Source organism: Ursus maritimus, assembly GCF_017311325.1.
Source record: "Ursus maritimus isolate PB19 chromosome X unlocalized genomic scaffold, ASM1731132v1 scaffold_X1, whole genome shotgun sequence".
Taxonomy (NCBI): domain Eukaryota; kingdom Metazoa; phylum Chordata; class Mammalia; order Carnivora; family Ursidae; genus Ursus; species Ursus maritimus.
Genome location: NW_024423319.1, coordinates 5,590,992 through 5,604,414, shown reverse-complemented (window position 1 = coordinate 5,604,414; position 13,423 = coordinate 5,590,992). Strand labels below are relative to the sequence as shown.

At 39.0% G+C, this 13,423-nt stretch overlaps 1 pseudogene; it reads right to left on the bottom strand.

The window, feature by feature from the left end:
* Positions 1-3,274: 3,274 nt before the first annotated feature.
* LOC103672970 lies at positions 3,275-3,637 on the bottom strand (annotated as a pseudogene).
* Positions 3,638-13,423: the final 9,786 nt, after the last annotated feature.

Sequence of the window (13,423 nt, the reverse complement as noted above, 5' to 3'; positions counted from 1 at the left end):
TGAGCTGGTGCCTTAGCTTATCCTTCAACAGGTCTGTCTACCGTTTGTCTTAGGCTTGTTGATTCTGGGTGTTGAGATACATGACAACTCCCGGGATTCTCATGTCCATGAGCCCATTGTTGAACCTCCTTTGCTGTAAAGTGGTCCCTTTGATATTGGGTATTATCATGCATAGTTCAATGTCAGTTGATCAGAATTTTTCAGCCTTTGCATGGTGGGGATGCTGGAAGTTCTGCAGATAGAGAAGGCAAACACATACCTGCTTTATATATCTATTCAGATAGAGATGAATTGCCGTTTTCCCCGCACCGGAAGGGGTCTGAGTAACTTGATCTTCAACTAGTTGTCTGGCTGATCTACCTGAGTAATGGTGCCATCTCGGGGACAAATACTCTCAATTTCTGCTGCTGAAATTTTGGCATATTCTGCAGTTGTTGGGTTCATGTGTAGCTGGTATATCCTTTTTCCATGAGCATATTATACAAGTACTGGGGTAGTTGAGAAGGACATGGGCTGAGATCCACTGAATGAGTCTCTTGTGCACATGGTTGTTAAGAGATTTCTCTGTGATGTATATTATTTGCTGGGTATTAACTTGAGACAAATATCTGTATGTTTTGTGTCCATTTCCATAGATCCATCCATATACCTCTTCCTTATACTCAATCTTCCGGTTTTGGCCACTTGAATGAAGTTGTAAATGGCAGCAGCCATCTATTTCTGGCTAGTGCTAACATACTATGCTGACCGATCTGTAAATCAGGCAACAAAATTGGTGACATGGGCATCTTGGCCACTATTCATGTAGTTGATTCATACTTTCTGACAAGCTTGAAGCTGGTCCCAAATGCATTGCTTGGGTGTACATGGTGGACTTGTTAATGCCATGATCTTATTTATGGACATTTCTTGCAAGTCTCTTGGTAACTCTATGGTCAGATGCCCAGTGTTGACTGGACATAGTAACATAGCAGATGTTTGGAAACAGAGAGTTCTCTCCCACAGAGGGCTTGTTATTCTCTAGAGTTCTAGGTGTTCATTTTATGACTGTCCTACTGGGGACAAATAAATGCTGCTCTCTCTCTTGGTGGTAAGAGCCTACGGTGCAAAAAATTGTTCTTTAGAAAATACTAGTGTCTTCCAAGACATACCCTGCCTCTGTTAAAACTTCACCAATATGGCAGGCTGTGAAACTTTATGTGGTTTATTTACCACTTTTTGGCGAGACAAGTGAACCTCTAAAAATTTCAACAGATGGTAGGTCCACAAATCTTATAAAGCTTACTTCCCATCTCTTAGTATATAAGTGTCTTATCCAGGCATCTCAGGTATCTGTCATTTCCAGCTCAACAGGTCCAATAATGAAGTGGACCAGAATGATTTTCTGAAGAATTTCAAGATATTCAAGGTCCCTGTGGACAATATTATGTCAAAGAGCCAGAGAGTGTAACATACCACTGTAAAGAGGGTGTGTGTAACAGCTATTCCTGACATCCAAAAGTGTTGCTTTCAACTCTCCTACTGATGTAGTCACAAAGAAAGTATTCAGCCAAATCAATAGCTTTGACTGGCCTGTGATGATGTTGATCTGCTTTTATAAAGAAAGTACATTTTTAAAAAAGTTATCCATCATAGCAACTGCAATCAGGCTTCTATTTTGTTAAGTTTATAATAGTCCCCTGTCACAGGCGAACCACCCCCGATTTTGCAAAGGCCAAGCTGAAGAACTGAGAAAATGAAGTGGATCTGTCTAGTCCATCTTTTTAAATCTTTGATGGTGACAATAGTTTCCCTAGTGCCTTTAACAATGTAATATTTCTTTTTATTTAGATTTCTGGAAGGGGAAGTTCTGGGGGCTTTCACTTGGCTTTTTCTAAATGGTCCCTTGTCCACAGATCAGAGAAGCAATGGGAGAGATCTTGCAGAATCTAGGAATGTGCACCCCAATTATACATTCAGAGACCAGAGAAAGAGGAACAGTGTGGGTGTGTGGACCCATTGACCGCTATGAGATGAAAGTATTACTTTCTGGACCAGGGTTTGCATTAGATTGAATCACATGAAATATTCTTAGCTTGAGACTTTGAAGGACTTTTAAGTCCTACAAATTTGTACCTAAATATCCATGACCTCAAACCATCAAACCAATGCCCAGAGAAAGTATGTGAGTTAAATATAGTACTTGAAGAGTATATACATTTCTATGCACTTGTCTACAAAGGATATCCTCTTTGAAAGCCATTAGAGTTTCATGCTTGCATTTTGCATCATCAGCCATCTCCATTTTGACATCAAGCACTGGTCTATATCAGAAGGGATTACATGATCTACAGGATGACCTGAGCTGGGCTGAGGATCTTTCTGTGATTTCTATCTACAAGTACTGCTAGCCAGTGTAAACCATTGAGTAAAGAGATTCAAGCTGGTTCTTCTGTCACATCTACTACACCTGACCTTGTTGCAAATTCTAGGGCCAGTCCTAGGTTCATTCTAAGTTAGATGGTTACAAACCTACCACATTTCACTTCCAGCTCCTATTTCTTACATATAGTCCCCAACTTCTTATAACCACCTTTCATAGAGCTCACCATTTTTCACACATTTATATTCCATCTGAGTAATCAGAGACAATAAACTGGAGTATTTATGGCAGAATATCTGTTTCTTGCCACCTTTAAGACCCACTGGCAAAAGGACTGAAACTGATATGAATAGTGATGTTGATTCCCATGAGCATTCTTCTAAGGTATGATTGTGCCATATGGCAACTTTCTGTGTCAGAATGAATTTCAATCCAATCCTACCAGAAATATAACTTTTTTTTAAATAAATAATTCAACTTATTTCGATTTTGACAGAGGAGCAGAAATGCAATTTTCATCACTTTGGGCTTTTTTTCCCTTTTTCCAAGATTACATCTATGTTTGAAGGAGGGGTTTCAATACATTGGGTAGGAACCAGTCTCAGTAATTTTCTGGTCCTTGGATATTTGTGGGAATGAAACATGAGAGACTATGGACTCTGAGAAACAAACTGTGGGCTTCAGAGGGGAGGGAGGTGGGGGAATGGGATAGGCTGGTGATGGGTAGTAAGGAGGGCACGTATTGCATGGTGCACTGGGTGTTATACGCAACTAATGAATCATTGAACTTTACATCAAAAACCAGGGATGTACTGTGTGGTGACTAATATAATATAATAAAAAAAATATTATTATAAAAAAATTTTTTTAACAAGCTGTGGCCAATTTTATTGAAGAAAAATTTTGCGTGATTTACTTTTCCCCAGTGTGTTCTGGCATGCTTCTAATGATATCAGAATCACCTGGATCAATGATAACCAGTGTGCTTACTCTGTATTATTTCCCACATGCTGTGCCCAATTCAATATTATTGCCACTGTAGTGATGGACACCAGTTTTGGCCAACATGGCATAGTATTCTATTTCAGATTTCCTCAAGGCTGGGCAGTTGTTGGCGAGGATGACCAGTTTTGCTTTGCCGTGTCTGATCATTTTCAGAGTCTGCTTGTAGCCCAGCATGTACTTCCCACTTTTCATAATGAGCTGGAGCCTAGTGTTGATCGACTCCAGCGACTTTTTCATTTTCTTTGAGGCCACCATCTTCCTGCCTTAGATGCGGGATGGCCCCAACCAAGAGCAGCCGCCACGATGGACCGGAGAGAGAAAGTCTGCTTAAAATTTTTTAAACAAATATTACGCAGGTAATTTTGAAGCATAGTAAGTTAAGAATAACTGGTATAGTCTAAGAAAATAAGAAGTCCTGGGAAGGTCAGATCATGAGACATACCAACATTTAAGTAAGGGAGAGAGAAAGAGACTCCGATAAAGAGAAGGAAAAGCAGCAGATAAAGAAATAAGAGTAAAACCATGAGATTGTGGCATAACGGAGCTCAGGGAAGAGAAAACTTCTAGAAAGTCATATTTAACACCATCTAAGGTTGTGAGAAGTCAAACAAGGTTAGACCGAGGCATGCTTAATCACAATGACAAAGTCGAAGACATTTCTGAACTTTTCCAGAGCTATTATTGTGGAAGTATAGGTGTTTAAGTTGTAGATTTGAAGTAAATGGGAATTGAGTAACTTTAGCAAGTGTAGACTTCTTGTTGAAGAAGCCAGTACAGAGTGACAGGTTGAAATTATAGGAAATAAAGCAAGTAATTAATGAATAGAAATCCCAGAAGAGAAAGGAGGTGGTGTGACTAAGAAGACAAGTAGATCTATCTATGTGAAAGAAAGAAAGAAGATACAGCCATGCAGAACCAGGTGTTGCAGGTGCCTGAGTTTAGAGTTAAATAGGTGGCAGGTGGAAGAGTATAGAAGGGGTTAATATTTATTTGTTTTAATTGTATTAATGGCTTAATATTACACAGTTGTTGGGTGAGAACGTAGGAGGTAGAAATTGGGCTGGGGGGGCTTGAGAGAATTCACAAACATTTGGAATGTTGGTTGCTAGAATGCTAGAAGGGAATGGAAACTGACCTGAAACAAGTCAAAAGAGAGGACCAATTAGGCCCAGCTGAGTTTGGAGGCCCTGAATCAGAATCAGGCTTTTTCTCCAGCAGTGTCCAGAAACTCAGACACAGGAAAAGAGAAATATGGGTATGAGACTAACACTGGGGTTTGATTTTGCAAGGGAGGTGTCCTTTAGCCTGTTGGAGCAGAAAAGCAGTTGCAAATGTATCAGTGAGTATGTGCAGGTGAACAATTGCAGGCTCCAGTATCAGGAAGGAAAGGCTGGCAACTGGGGAAAATGGAGGGCGGACAAGGGACTGCAGGGGTCTAATGTGGTGAAAGAGCCGTGTGCTAAGTCGTTAATGAATGTTGACAAGGGCTAAGGCATAACCATGAAGATGGGTGACGAAAGTGGTAGTCAACTGCTGATAAGTCCAGCAGTTGATATGGAGGGATGGAGTGCTTAGACTGATGGATTGTACAGTAGTAGAACTAAGAACAAACCCTGTTAGCTTTAAATTCCCAGTGCATCCCAAATCCAATTTCTGCTACAGGTTCAAATGCAGAAAGTTTCATGAAACTGTCACTCTTATTAAAAACCAAAACAAACTGAGTAAAGTACACAATCATAGTGGTTTTTTCAAAGATTTTATTTGTTTGAGAGAGAGAGAGAGAGCACAAATGGGTGGAGGGGCAGAGGGAAAAGGAGAAAAATCTCAAGCAGACTCAGCGTTGAGTATGGAGCCCGACGTGGGGCTTGATCTCATGACTCTCAGATCATGACCTGAGCCGAAACAGTTAGATGCTTAACCATATAAGCCACCTAGATGCCCCCACCATCATAGTTTTAAAAAACATGTCAGCGGGCTGAAGACAGAAAGTAATCCAATGAACTAAACTCCAGAAAATGAAGAGCCATTTGCAGAAGGAAAACACTTATTGCTGTGCTTGTCTCTGGTGGAATTGCAGTAGAAGGAGGAATTCATTATAGACAGTGTAGGGAGAATAAGGTAAAAATACAAGTTTTTAACAGCTCCTGTGAAATGACAGCATCAGAGAGGCAGGGAAGGCCAGAGATTTAATCCATATCTAGGGAATGTGTATGTATTGGATATTTTTCCTTTTTCTTTCCAGATTCATTTTCCGTTCGTCTCCACCCTGCTGTACACCCAGGAAGGATGGCTTCTATTGTCTACAACAAAGGACTTCCTTACCTTTTGTTTCCTTGTTGGGTTTGGCCAAAGGGAGACTTAGGTAGGATATTGGAACATGGGGAGGAATTGAAGTCAGAGTAATTTGTTCCTCTGGCTCCCTCCTTGTGGAGTCACTATTGTTGACTTCCATTTGCCTACTGAAGGCCGCTACTCCTGTTAAGTTACCTGAATATATAGCTACCCATTCTGGGTTCCAGTTACCACCCTCTTACATCTTCAGGCCTAGGTATGGTAACCTCTTCCCTTTTGTCAGTAATGGAACACTGCTCTAAACCAGGTACATTTCTCTAAATCTTGCCCACACTTTTATTCATGGTCACTTTATGAAACTATTCTCAAATAATCCACTGTGAGTGTGACATCTGTTTTTCTCAAGGATCCTGACTGATATGATAAGGCATCTAAGGTCAAGAGTAGTCTTGAGCAGTGTATCCACTATGACAAAGTAGAACATAGCCCTAGATGGAATGAAAATAGAGTTCAGGGAAAGTGTTGCCTAGGGGCCCTTGGGGACCATAGTTGAATAAATTAAGTGTTTGGGTTCTTTCCCCTTCATGTTTGTAGATCATTCATTTCCATAACTTGAACAAACTGTGCTAGATGCAGGCCACCCAGTCTCTGTACATCACTTGAATATTTTGAAATTTAGTTACTATAGCAGTGGCTCTTTCTCTCCCCTCCTGCTTTATTGATATATAATTGACATAAAACATTGTGTAAAGTTAAGGTGTACAATGTGATGCTTTGATACACATATATATTGCAAAATGATTACCACAATAAAGGTTAGTTAACACATTCATCACCTCACAGTTACCTTTTCTTTTTTTGTGGTGAGAAGTTTTAAGATCTACTCTCTTAGCAACTTTCCAACTATACAATACAGTGTTGTTAACTATAGTCACCATGTCATATATTACATTTCCAAAGTTTATTTGGTTTATAACTGGAAATTTATGCCCTTTGACCACCTTCACTCACCCCCCCCCTCCTGGCAACCACCAATCTACTGTTTCTGTAAATTTGGTTTTTTAAGATTCCACATATAAGTGAGATCATATAGTTTGTCTCTCCATGACTGACTTATTTAACTTAGCATTAGGCTTTCAAGTTTCACCTGTGTTGTCACAAATGGCAGAATTTCCTTCTTTATTATGGCTGAATAATCCATTGTATATACATACATTTTCTTTATCTGTTCATTTGTTGATGGACACTCAGGTGGTTTCCATGTCTTAGGTGTTACAAATAATGTGGCAATGAACATGGAAGTGCAGATATCTCTTCAAGATAGTATTTTCATTTCCTTTAAATAAATACCCAGAAGTGGAATTGCTGGATCACATGGTAACTCTGTTTTTTTTTTAAAGATTTTGTTTATTTGTTTGACAGAGAGAGACACAGCCAGTGAGAGAGGGAACACAAGCAGGGGGAGTGGGAGAGGAAGAAGCAGGCTCCCAGCAGAGCAGGGAGCCCGATGTGGGGCTCGATCCCAGGACCCTGGGATCACACCCTGGGCTGAAGGCAGACACTTAACGACTGAGTTTTTATTTTCTTGAGGAACCCCCATACTGTTTTCCATAGTGGTTATACTATTTACATTCCTACCAACAGTGCACAAGTGTTCTCTTTCATCCACATTTTTGCCAGCACTTACCTCTAGTCTTTTTGATAATAGCCACCCCAACACATGTGAGGTGAAACCTCACTGTGGATTTGATAGGATCAGTGATGTTGAGCACATTTTCATGTACCCGTTGACCATTTGTGTATCTTCTTTGGAAAAATATCTATTCAGATCCTTCGTCCAACTTTATTTTTTTTATTTTTTTTAAACATTTTTATTTTTGTTTATTTTTTTTATATTTCTTTTCTTTTTAAATTTTTTTTATTATGTTACATTAGTTACCATACAGTACATCCTCAGTTTTTGATGTAGTGTTCCATGATTCATTGTTTGTGTATAACACCCAGTGCTCCATGCAATATGTGCCCTCCTTAATACCCATCACCGTCCTATCCCAGATCCCCATCCCCCCTCCCATCTGAAGCCCTCAGTTTGTTCCCAGAGTCCATAGTCTCTCGTGATTCATTCCCCCTTCTGTTTACCCGCTCTTCATTCTTCCCTTCCTTCTCCTACCGATCTCCCTGCTATTTCTTATGTTCCACAAATGAGTGAAACCATATGATAATTCTCTTTCTCTGCTTCACGTATTTCACTTAGCATAATCTCCTTTTAAAAATTTAAATTCAATTAATTAACATAAAATGTATTACTGGTTTCAAAGGTACAGGTCTATAATTCATCAGTCTTATATAATACCCAGTGCTCATTACATCACATGCCTTCCTTTATGCCCATCACCCAGTTACCTCATCCCTCCACCCTCTTCCCCTCCAGCAACCCTCAGTTTGCTTCCTATGATTAAGAGTCTCTTATGGTTTGTCTCCCTCTCTGGTTTCATCTTGTTTTATTTTTTCCTCTCTTTCCCTATGATCCTCTGCCTTGTTTCTTAAATTCCACATGTCAGTGAGACCATATGATAATTGTCTTTCTCTGATTGACTTATTTCACATAGTATAATACCCTCTAGTTCCATCCACATTATTGCAAATGGCAAGATTTCATTTTTTGATGGCTGTGTAATGTTATATATATACCACATTTTCTTTATCCATTCATCTGTCGATGGATATCTGGGCTCTATCCATAGTTTGGCTATTGTAGACATTGCTGCTGTAAACATTGGGGTGCAGGTGCCCCTTTGGATCATTACATTTGTATCTTTGGAGTAAATACCCAGTAGTGTGATTACTGGGTTGTACGGTAGCTCTATTTTCAACTTTTTGAGGAACCTCCTTACTGTTTTCCAGAGTGGAAACTTGCATTCCCAGTAACAGTGTAGGAGGGTTCCCCTTTCTCTGCATCCTCATCAACATCTGTCATTTCCTGACTTGTTAATTGTAGCCATTCGGACTGGTGTGAGGTGGTATCTCATTGTGGTTTTGATTTGTATTTCCCTGATGCTGAGTGATTTTGAGCATTTTTTCATGTGTCTGTTGGCCATTTGGATATCTTCTCTGGAGAAATGTCTGTACATGTCTTCTGCTCATTTTCTGATTAGATTATTTGTTCTTTGGGTATTGAGTTTGATAAGTTCTTTATAGATTTTGGATACCAGCCCTTAATCTGATATGTCATTTGCAAATATCTTTTCCCATTCTGTCAGTCGTCTTTTGGTTTTGTCGACTGTTTCCTTTGCTGTGTGAAAGCTTTTTATCCTGATGAAGTCCCAATAGTTCATTTTTACCTTTGTTTCCCTTGCCTTTGGAGACATGTCTAACAAGAAGTCTCTGCTGCCAAGATCACAGAGGTTGCTGCCTGTGTTCTCCTCTAGGATTTTGGTGGATTCTTGTTTCACATTTAGGTCTTTCATCCATTTTGAGTCTATTTTTGTGTATGGTATGATGAAATGGTCCAGTTTCATTCTTCCTCATGTGGCTGTCCAATTTTCCCAACACCATTTGTTGAAGAGTCTGTCTTTTTTTCATTGGATATTCTTTCCTGCTTTGTCAAAGATTAGTTGACCATAGAGCTGAGGGTCCATTTCTGGGTTCTCTATTTGGTTCAATAGGTCTATGTGTCTGTTTTTGTGCCCAAACCATACTGTCTTGATTACATCTTTGTAATAGAGCTTAAAGTCTGGAATTGTGATGCCACCAGTTTTGGTTTTCTTTTTCAACATTCCTTTGGTTATTTGGGGTCTTTTCTGGTTCTGTACAAATTTTAGGATTATTTGTTCCAGCTCTGTGAAAAAAGTGGATGGTATTTAGATAGGGATTGCATTGAATGTGTAGATTGCTTTGGGTAGCATAGACATTTTAACAATATTTGTTCTTCCAATCCATGCATATGGAATGTTTTTCCATTTCTTTGTGTCTTCCTCAATTTCTTTCATGAGAAAGAAATAGTTCTATAGTTTTCTGAGTACAGATCCTTTGCCTCTTTGGTTAAGTTTATTCCTAGGTATTTTATGGTTTTGGGTGCAGTTGTAAATAGGATTGACTCCTTAATTTTTCTTTCTTCTGTCTCATTGGTTGTGTATAGAAATGCAACTGATTTCTGTACATTGATTTTATATCCTGCCTCTTTGCTGAATTCCTGTATGTTCTAGAAATTTTTGGAGTGGAGTCTTTTGGGTTTTCCACATAGAGTATCATGTCATCTGCGAAGAGTGTGAGTTTGACTTCTTTGCTGATTCAGATGCCTTTTATTTCTGTTTGTGTCTTATTGCTGAGGCTAGGACTACTAGTACAATTTTGAACAGCAGTGGTGATAGTGGACATACCTGCCATGTTCCTGGGCCTTAGAGGAAAAGCTCTCAGTTTTCCCCATTGAAAATGATATTCTCTGTGGGCTTTTCATATATGGCTTTTATGATATTGAGGTATGTTCTCTCTATTCCTATACTGTGAAGAATTTTTTTTAAAGATTTTATTTATTTATTCGACAGAGATAGAGACAGCCAGCGAGAGAGGGAACACAAGCAGGGGGAGTGGGAGAGGAAGAAGCAGGCTCCTAGCGGAGGAGCCTGATGTGGGGCTCGATCCCATAACGCCATGATCACGCCCTGAGCCGAAGGCAGACGCTTAACCGCTGTGCCACCCAGGCGCCCCTACTGTGAAGAATTTTAATCAAGAAAGAATGCTGTTGTTTGTCAAATGCTTTTACTGCATCTATTGAGAGGATCATATGGTTCTTGTCCTTTCTTTTATTAATGTAGTGTATCACATTGATTGATTTGCAGATGTTGAACCACACTTGCAGCCCAGGAATAAGTCCCACTTGGTCGTGGTGAATAATCATTTTAATGCACTGTTGGATCGTGTTGGCTAGTGTCTTGGTGAGAATTTTTGCATCCATGTTCATCAGGGATATTGGTCTGTAATTTTTCTTTTTGTTGGGGTCTTTGGTTTTGGGATCAAGGTAATGCTGTCCTCATAGAATGAGTTTGGAAGTTTTCCTTCCATTTCTATTTTTTGAAACAGCTTCAGAAGAATTGGTATTCTTCTTTAAATGTTTGGTAGAATTCCCCTGGGAAGCCATCCAGCCCTGGGCTCTTGTTTGTTGGGAGCTTTTTGATTACTGCTTCCTTGCTGGTTATGGGTCTGTTCAGGTTTTCTATTTCTTCCTGTTTCAGTTTTGGTAGTTTATAAGTCTATAGGGATGCATCCATTTTTTCAGATTGCCTAATTTGTTGGCATGTAGTTGCTCATAATATTCTCTTATAATTGTTTATATTTCTTCAGTGTTGGTTGTGATTTCTCCTCTTTCATTCATGATTTTATTTATTGGGTCCTTTCTCTTTTCTTTTTGATAAGTCTGGCTAAAGATTTATCAATCTTATTAAGTCTTTCAAAGAACCAGCTCCAAGTTTCATTGATCTGTTCTACTGTTCTTTTGCTTTCTATTTCATTGATTTTTGCTCTAATCTTTATTATTTCTCTTCTCTTGCTGGATTTAGGCTTTATTTGCTGTTCTTTCTCTAGCTCCTTTAGGTGTAAGGTTAGGTTGTGTATTTGAGACCTTTCTTGTTTCTTGGGAAAGGCTTGTAGTGCTATATACTTGCCTCTTAGGACTGCCTTTGCTGTATCCCAAAGAGTTTGAACTGTTGTGTTTTCATTTTCATTTCTTTCCATGAATTTTAAAAATTCTTCTTTAATTTCCTGTTTGACCCATTCATTCTTTAGTAGGATGCTCTTTAGCCTCCATGTATTTGAGTTCTTTCCAACTTTCCCTTTGTGATTGAGTTCCAGTTTCAAACCACTGTGGTCTGAAAATATCCAGGGAATGATTCCAATCTTTTGGTACTGGTTGAGGCCTGATTTGTGATCCAGTTTGTGATCTACTCTGGGGAATGTTCCATGTGCACTGGAGAAGAATGTGTATTCTGTTGCTTTAGGATGGAATGTTCTGAATATATCTGTGAAGTCCATCTCATCCAGTGTGTCATTCAAAGCCCTTCTTTCCTTGTTGATCTGCTTGGGTGATCTGTCCTTTGCAGTGAGGGAGGGGTGTTAAAGTCCTTTACTATTATTGTATTATTATTCATGTGTTTATTTGATTTTGTTATTAATTGGCTTATATAATTGGTTGCTCCCAAGTTAGGGGCATAAATATATACAATTGTTAGATCTTCAAGTGGGACAGACCCTTGAATTATGATATAGTGTCCTTCCTCATCTTTTATTACAGTGTTTGGTTTAAAATCTAATTTGTCTGATAAAAGGATTGCCACCCCAGCTTTCTTTTGATGTCCATTAGCATGATAAATGGTTGTCCACCCCCTTCCTTTAAATCTGGTGGTGTCTTTGGGTCTGAAATGAGTCTCTTGCAGGCAGCATATTGATGGGTCTTTCTTTTTTGTCCAATCTGATACTCTGTGTCTTTTGATTGGGGCATTTAGCCCATTTACATTCAGAGCAACTATTGAAAGATAGGAATTCAGTGCCATTGTATTACCTGTAAAGTGACTGCTATTGTATATTGTCTCTGTTCCCCTCTGGTCTATATTACTTTGGGGCTATATTACTTTTGCTTAGAGGATCCCTTTTAATATTTCTTGTAGGGCTGGTTTGGTGATCACAAATTCTTTTAGTTTCTGTTTGTCCTGGAAGATTTTTTATCACTCCTTCTATTTTGAATGACATCCTAGCTGGATAAAGTATTCTTGGCTGCATATTTTACTCTCTTAGCACCCTGAATATATCATGCCAGTCCTTTCTGGCCTGCCAGGTCTCTGTGGATAGGTTTGCTGCCAATCTAATGTTTCTACCCTTGTAGGTTACAGACCTCTTGTCCCATGCTGCTTTCAGGATTTTCTCTTTGTCTCTGTATTTTGTAACTTTCACTATTATATGTCGGGGTATTACCTATTTTTATGAATTTTAAGGGGGGTTCTCTGTGTCTCCTGGATTTTGATGCCTGTTTCCTTCCCCAGATTCGGGACGTTCTCTGCTATAATTTGCTCCAATATACCTTCTGCCTCTCTCTCTTTCCTCTTTTTCTGGTATCCCAATTATTCTAATATTGCTCTGCTTTATGGTATCACTCATCTCTTGAATTCTCCCCTAATGATCCAGTAGTTGTTTATCTCTTTTTCTCAGCTGGTTTATTCTCCATTATTTTGTCTTTTATATCACTAATTTTCTCTTTTGCCTCATTTGTCCTCGCAGTTAGAGCCTCCATTTTTTACTGCATCTCACTAATAGCCTTTTGATTTCGACTTGGTTAGATTTTAGTTCTTTTGTTTCTCCAGGAAGGGATTCTCTAGTGTCTTCTCTGCTTTTTTCAAGCCCAGCTAGTATCTTTATCATCATTATTCTGAACTCTAGTTCTGACATCTTATTTATGTCCATAGTGGTTAGGTCCCTGGCAATCAGTACTGCCTCTCGTTCTCTTTTTTGAGATGAGTTTTTTCATCTTGTCATTCTGTCCAGAGAAGAATAGATGAACAAGAGAACAAAATACTAAAATGGCAACAATGACCCCAGAGAAATATACACTAAGCAAATCTGAAGAGACCTGAAACCAGGGGGGAAAAGAAAAGAAAAGAAAAGAGAATATAATCAGACAGGTGAGCAGAATAGAGCAATACACTGGATTCTGTGTGTATTTTGGTCTTTTTTTTTTTTTTTTTTTTTTTTTTTTTTTTTAAAAAATAGGGCCCATAA